A 7,894-nucleotide genomic window follows, 5' to 3' on the forward strand; every position below is an offset into this window, starting at 1 on the left:
ATCTATCCACACCTGTCATTCATAAAAAATGTGGAAACGCGCCCGGGTCACTTCATCAAGGCCCCCAATTCTAGCTTTAAAGATGATCCAAAAATAAGCTCTGAGAACAGAATCTGAGAGGGGGGGGGGGGAGACAGAGTTTTTGCTCTATTTCTTCCTTAATGTTGACACCACCACTCTTCCAGCACTTTATTCTTACTACAAATGACCGAACACACCTACCTGACACTATAATGAAGAAAAAAAATTTTCATCCCTACCTGGCCAAAATTGAAGAAATCTCACAGTGCCGGCACTGTTCAAAATCACTCAAAATCACCAAAAATCGACCCGTCTCCGATTTTTCCAAAAAGTGACGAAAATCAATCTACCACACCTGTCATTCATAAAAAATGTGGAAACGCGCCCGGGTCACTTCATCAAGGCCCCCAATTCTAGCTTTAAAGATGATCCAAAAATAAGCTCTGAGAACAGAATCTGAGAGGGGGGGGGGGAGACAGAGTTTTTGCTCTATTTCTTCCTTAATGTTGACACCACCACTCTTCCAGCACTTTATTCTTACTACAAATGACCGAACACACCTACCTGACACTATAATGAAGAAAAAAAATTTTCATCCCTACCTGGCCAAAATTGAAGAAATCTCACAGTGCCGGCACTGTTCAAAATCACTCAAAATCACCAAAAATCGACCCGTCTCCGATTTTTCCAAAAAGTGACGAAAATCAATCTACCACACCTGTCATTCATAAAAAATGTGGAAACGCGCCCGGGTCACTTCATCAAGGCCCCCAATTCTAGCTTTAAAGATGATCCAAAAATAAGCTCTGAGAACAGAATCTGAGAGGGGGGGGGGGGAGACAGAGTTTTTGCTCTATTTCTTCCTTAATGTTGACACCACCACTCTTCCAGCACTTTATTCTTACTACAAATGACCGAACACACCTACCTGACACTATAATGAAGAAAAAAAATTTTCATCCCTACCTGGCCAAAATTGAAGAAATCTCACAGTGCCGGCACTGTTCAAAATCACTCAAAATCACCAAAAATCGACCCGTCTCCGATTTTTCCAAAAAGTGACGAAAATCAATCTACCACACCTGTCATTCATAAAAAATGTGGAAACGCGCCCGGGTCACTTCATCAAGGCCCCCAATTCTAGCTTTAAAGATGATCCAAAAATAAGCTCTGAGAACAGAATCTGAGAGGGGGGGGGGGAGACAGAGTTTTTGCTCTATTTCTTCCTTAATGTTGACACCACCACTCTTCCAGCACTTTATTCTTACTACAAATGACCGAACACACCTACCTGACACTATAATGAAGAAAAAAAATTTTCATCCCTACCTGGCCAAAATTGAAGAAATCTCACAGTGCCGGCACTGTTCAAAATCACTCAAAATCACCAAAAATCGACCCGTCTCCGATTTTTCCAAAAAGTGACGAAAATCAATCTACCACACCTGTCATTCATAAAAAATGTGGAAACGCGCCCGGGTCACTTCATCAAGGCCCCCAATTCTAGCTTTAAAGATGATCCAAAAATAAGCTCTGAGAACAGAATCTGAGAGGGGGGGGGGGGAGACAGAGTTTTTGCTCTATTTCTTCCTTAATGTTGACACCACCACTCTTCCAGCACTTTATTCTTACTACAAATGACCGAACACACCTACCTGACACTATAATGAAGAAAAAAAATTTTCATCCCTACCTGGCCAAAATTGAAGAAATCTCACAGTGCCGGCACTGTTCAAAATCACTCAAAATCACCAAAAATCGACCCGTCTCCGATTTTTCCAAAAAGTGACGAAAATCAATCTACCACACCTGTCATTCATAAAAAATGTGGAAACGCGCCCGGGTCACTTCATCAAGGCCCCCAATTCTAGCTTTAAAGATGATCCAAAAATAAGCTCTGAGAACAGAATCTGAGAGGGGGGGGGGAGACAGAGTTTTTGCTCTATTTCTTCCTTAATGTTGACACCACCACTCTTCCAGCACTTTATTCTTACTACAAATGACCGAACACACCTACCTGACACTATAATGAAGAAAAAAAATTTTCATCCCTACCTGGCCAAAATTGAAGAAATCTCACAGTGCCGGCACTGTTCAAAATCACTCAAAATCACCAAAAATCGACCCGTCTCCGATTTTTCCAAAAAGTGACGAAAATCAATCTACCACACCTGTCATTCATAAAAAATGTGGAAACGCGCCCGGGTCACTTCATCAAGGCCCCCAATTCTAGCTTTAAAGATGATCCAAAAATAAGCTCTGAGAACAGAATCTGAGAGGGGGGGGGGGGAGACAGAGTTTTTGCTCTATTTCTTCCTTAATGTTGACACCACCACTCTTCCAGCACTTTATTCTTACTACAAATGACCGAACACACCTACCTGACACTATAATGAAGAAAAAAAATTTTCATCCCTACCTGGCCAAAATTGAAGAAATCTCACAGTGCCGGCACTGTTCAAAATCACTCAAAATCACCAAAAATCGACCCGTCTCCGATTTTTCCAAAAAGTGACGAAAATCAATCTACCACACCTGTCATTCATAAAAAATGTGGAAACGCGCCCGGGTCACTTCATCAAGGCCCCCAATTCTAGCTTTAAAGATGATCCAAAAATAAGCTCTGAGAACAGAATCTGAGAGGGGGGGGGGGAGACAGAGTTTTTGCTCTATTTCTTCCTTAATGTTGACACCACCACTCTTCCAGCACTTTATTCTTACTACAAATGACCGAACACACCTACCTGACACTATAATGAAGAAAAAAAATTTTCATCCCTACCTGGCCAAAATTGAAGAAATCTCACAGTGCCGGCACTGTTCAAAATCACTCAAAATCACCAAAAATCGACCCGTCTCCGATTTTTCCAAAAAGTGACGAAAATCAATCTACCACACCTGTCATTCATAAAAAATGTGGAAACGCGCCCGGGTCACTTCATCAAGGCCCCCAATTCTAGCTTTAAAGATGATCCAAAAATAAGCTCTGAGAACAGAATCTGAGAGGGGGGGGGGGAGACAGAGTTTTTGCTCTATTTCTTCCTTAATGTTGACACCACCACTCTTCCAGCACTTTATTCTTACTACAAATGACCGAACACACCTACCTGACACTATAATGAAGAAAAAAAATTTTCATCCCTACCTGGCCAAAATTGAAGAAATCTCACAGTGCCGGCACTGTTCAAAATCACTCAAAATCACCAAAAATCGACCCGTCTCCGATTTTTCCAAAAAGTGACGAAAATCAATCTACCACACCTGTCATTCATAAAAAATGTGGAAACGCGCCCGGGTCACTTCATCAAGGCCCCCAATTCTAGCTTTAAAGATGATCCAAAAATAAGCTCTGAGAACAGAATCTGAGAGGGGGGGGGGGAGACAGAGTTTTTGCTCTATTTCTTCCTTAATGTTGACACCACCACTCTTCCAGCACTTTATTCTTACTACAAATGACCGAACACACCTACCTGACACTATAATGAAGAAAAAAAATTTTCATCCCTACCTGGCCAAAATTGAAGAAATCTCACAGTGCCGGCACTGTTCAAAATCACTCAAAATCACCAAAAATCGACCCGTCTCCGATTTTTCCAAAAAGTGACGAAAATCAATCTACCACACCTGTCATTCATAAAAAATGTGGAAACGCGCCCGGGTCACTTCATCAAGGCCCCCAATTCTAGCTTTAAAGATGATCCAAAAATAAGCTCTGAGAACAGAATCTGAGAGGGGGGGGGGGAGACAGAGTTTTTGCTCTATTTCTTCCTTAATGTTGACACCACCACTCTTCCAGCACTTTATTCTTACTACAAATGACCGAACACACCTACCTGACACTATAATGAAGAAAAAAAATTTTCATCCCTACCTGGCCAAAATTGAAGAAATCTCACAGTGCCGGCACTGTTCAAAATCACTCAAAATCACCAAAAATCGACCCGTCTCCGATTTTTCCAAAAAGTGACGAAAATCAATCTACCACACCTGTCATTCATAAAAAATGTGGAAACGCGCCCGGGTCACTTCATCAAGGCCCCCAATTCTAGCTTTAAAGATGATCCAAAAATAAGCTCTGAGAACAGAATCTGAGAGGGGGGGGGGGGAGACAGAGTTTTTGCTCTATTTCTTCCTTAATGTTGACACCACCACTCTTCCAGCACTTTATTCTTACTACAAATGACCGAACACACCTACCTGACACTATAATGAAGAAAAAAAATTTTCATCCCTACCTGGCCAAAATTGAAGAAATCTCACAGTGCCGGCACTGTTCAAAATCACTCAAAATCACCAAAAATCGACCCGTCTCCGATTTTTCCAAAAAGTGACGAAAATCAATCTACCACACCTGTCATTCATAAAAAATGTGGAAACGCGCCCGGGTCACTTCATCAAGGCCCCCAATTCTAGCTTTAAAGATGATCCAAAAATAAGCTCTGAGAACAGAATCTGAGAGGGGGGGGGGGGAGACAGAGTTTTTGCTCTATTTCTTCCTTAATGTTGACACCACCACTCTTCCAGCACTTTATTCTTACTACAAATGACCGAACACACCTACCTGACACTATAATGAAGAAAAAAAATTTTCATCCCTACCTGGCCAAAATTGAAGAAATCTCACAGTGCCGGCACTGTTCAAAATCACTCAAAATCACCAAAAATCGACCCGTCTCCGATTTTTCCAAAAAGTGACGAAAATCAATCTACCACACCTGTCATTCATAAAAAATGTGGAAACGCGCCCGGGTCACTTCATCAAGGCCCCCAATTCTAGCTTTAAAGATGATCCAAAAATAAGCTCTGAGAACAGAATCTGAGAGGGGGGGGGGGGAGACAGAGTTTTTGCTCTATTTCTTCCTTAATGTTGACACCACCACTCTTCCAGCACTTTATTCTTACTACAAATGACCGAACACACCTACCTGACACTATAATGAAGAAAAAAAATTTTCATCCCTACCTGGCCAAAATTGAAGAAATCTCACAGTGCCGGCACTGTTCAAAATCACTCAAAATCACCAAAAATCGACCCGTCTCCGATTTTTCCAAAAAGTGACGAAAATCAATCTACCACACCTGTCATTCATAAAAAATGTGGAAACGCGCCCGGGTCACTTCATCAAGGCCCCCAATTCTAGCTTTAAAGATGATCCAAAAATAAGCTCTGAGAACAGAATCTGAGAGGGGGGGGGGGGAGACAGAGTTTTTGCTCTATTTCTTCCTTAATGTTGACACCACCACTCTTCCAGCACTTTATTCTTACTACAAATGACCGAACACACCTACCTGACACTATAATGAAGAAAAAAAATTTTCATCCCTACCTGGCCAAAATTGAAGAAATCTCACAGTGCCGGCACTGTTCAAAATCACTCAAAATCACCAAAAATCGACCCGTCTCCGATTTTTCCAAAAAGTGACGAAAATCAATCTACCACACCTGTCATTCATAAAAAATGTGGAAACGCGCCCGGGTCACTTCATCAAGGCCCCCAATTCTAGCTTTAAAGATGATCCAAAAATAAGCTCTGAGAACAGAATCTGAGAGGGGGGGGGGGGAGACAGAGTTTTTGCTCTATTTCTTCCTTAATGTTGACACCACCACTCTTCCAGCACTTTATTCTTACTACAAATGACCGAACACACCTACCTGACACTATAATGAAGAAAAAAAATTTTCATCCCTACCTGGCCAAAATTGAAGAAATCTCACAGTGCCGGCACTGTTCAAAATCACTCAAAATCACCAAAAATCGACCCGTCTCCGATTTTTCCAAAAAGTGACGAAAATCAATCTACCACACCTGTCATTCATAAAAAATGTGGAAACGCGCCCGGGTCACTTCATCAAGGCCCCCAATTCTAGCTTTAAAGATGATCCAAAAATAAGCTCTGAGAACAGAATCTGAGAGGGGGGGGGGGAGACAGAGTTTTTGCTCTATTTCTTCCTTAATGTTGACACCACCACTCTTCCAGCACTTTATTCTTACTACAAATGACCGAACACACCTACCTGACACTATAATGAAGAAAAAAAATTTTCATCCCTACCTGGCCAAAATTGAAGAAATCTCACAGTGCCGGCACTGTTCAAAATCACTCAAAATCACCAAAAATCGACCCGTCTCCGATTTTTCCAAAAAGTGACGAAAATCAATCTACCACACCTGTCATTCATAAAAAATGTGGAAACGCGCCCGGGTCACTTCATCAAGGCCCCCAATTCTAGCTTTAAAGATGATCCAAAAATAAGCTCTGAGAACAGAATCTGAGAGGGGGGGGGGGAGACAGAGTTTTTGCTCTATTTCTTCCTTAATGTTGACACCACCACTCTTCCAGCACTTTATTCTTACTACAAATGACCGAACACACCTACCTGACACTATAATGAAGAAAAAAAATTTTCATCCCTACCTGGCCAAAATTGAAGAAATCTCACAGTGCCGGCACTGTTCAAAATCACTCAAAATCACCAAAAATCGACCCGTCTCCGATTTTTCCAAAAAGTGACGAAAATCAATCTACCACACCTGTCATTCATAAAAAATGTGGAAACGCGCCCGGGTCACTTCATCAAGGCCCCCAATTCTAGCTTTAAAGATGATCCAAAAATAAGCTCTGAGAACAGAATCTGAGAGGGGGGGGGGGGAGACAGAGTTTTTGCTCTATTTCTTCCTTAATGTTGACACCACCACTCTTCCAGCACTTTATTCTTACTACAAATGACCGAACACACCTACCTGACACTATAATGAAGAAAAAAAATTTTCATCCCTACCTGGCCAAAATTGAAGAAATCTCACAGTGCCGGCACTGTTCAAAATCACTCAAAATCACCAAAAATCGACCCGTCTCCGATTTTTCCAAAAAGTGACGAAAATCAATCTACCACACCTGTCATTCATAAAAAATGTGGAAACGCGCCCGGGTCACTTCATCAAGGCCCCCAATTCTAGCTTTAAAGATGATCCAAAAATAAGCTCTGAGAACAGAATCTGAGAGGGGGGGGGGGAGACAGAGTTTTTGCTCTATTTCTTCCTTAATGTTGACACCACCACTCTTCCAGCACTTTATTCTTACTACAAATGACCGAACACACCTACCTGACACTATAATGAAGAAAAAAAATTTTCATCCCTACCTGGCCAAAATTGAAGAAATCTCACAGTGCCGGCACTGTTCAAAATCACTCAAAATCACCAAAAATCGACCCGTCTCCGATTTTTCCAAAAAGTGACGAAAATCAATCTACCACACCTGTCATTCATAAAAAATGTGGAAACGCGCCCGGGTCACTTCATCAAGGCCCCCAATTCTAGCTTTAAAGATGATCCAAAAATAAGCTCTGAGAACAGAATCTGAGAGGGGGGGGGGGGAGACAGAGTTTTTGCTCTATTTCTTCCTTAATGTTGACACCACCACTCTTCCAGCACTTTATTCTTACTACAAATGACCGAACACACCTACCTGACACTATAATGAAGAAAAAAAATTTTCATCCCTACCTGGCCAAAATTGAAGAAATCTCACAGTGCCGGCACTGTTCAAAATCACTCAAAATCACCAAAAATCGACCCGTCTCCGATTTTTCCAAAAAGTGACGAAAATCAATCTACCACACCTGTCATTCATAAAAAATGTGGAAACGCGCCCGGGTCACTTCATCAAGGCCCCCAATTCTAGCTTTAAAGATGATCCAAAAATAAGCTCTGAGAACAGAATCTGAGAGGGGGGGGGGGGAGACAGAGTTTTTGCTCTATTTCTTCCTTAATGTTGACACCACCACTCTTCCAGCACTTTATTCTTACTACAAATGACCGAACACACCTACCTGACACTATAATGAAGAAAAAAAATTTTCATCCCTACC

Source organism: Lingula anatina, chromosome 5 (assembly GCF_051362555.1).
Source record: "Lingula anatina isolate TDL-2025a chromosome 5, LinAna3.0, whole genome shotgun sequence".
NCBI classification, from domain to species: Eukaryota; Metazoa; Brachiopoda; class Lingulata; order Lingulida; family Lingulidae; genus Lingula; species Lingula anatina.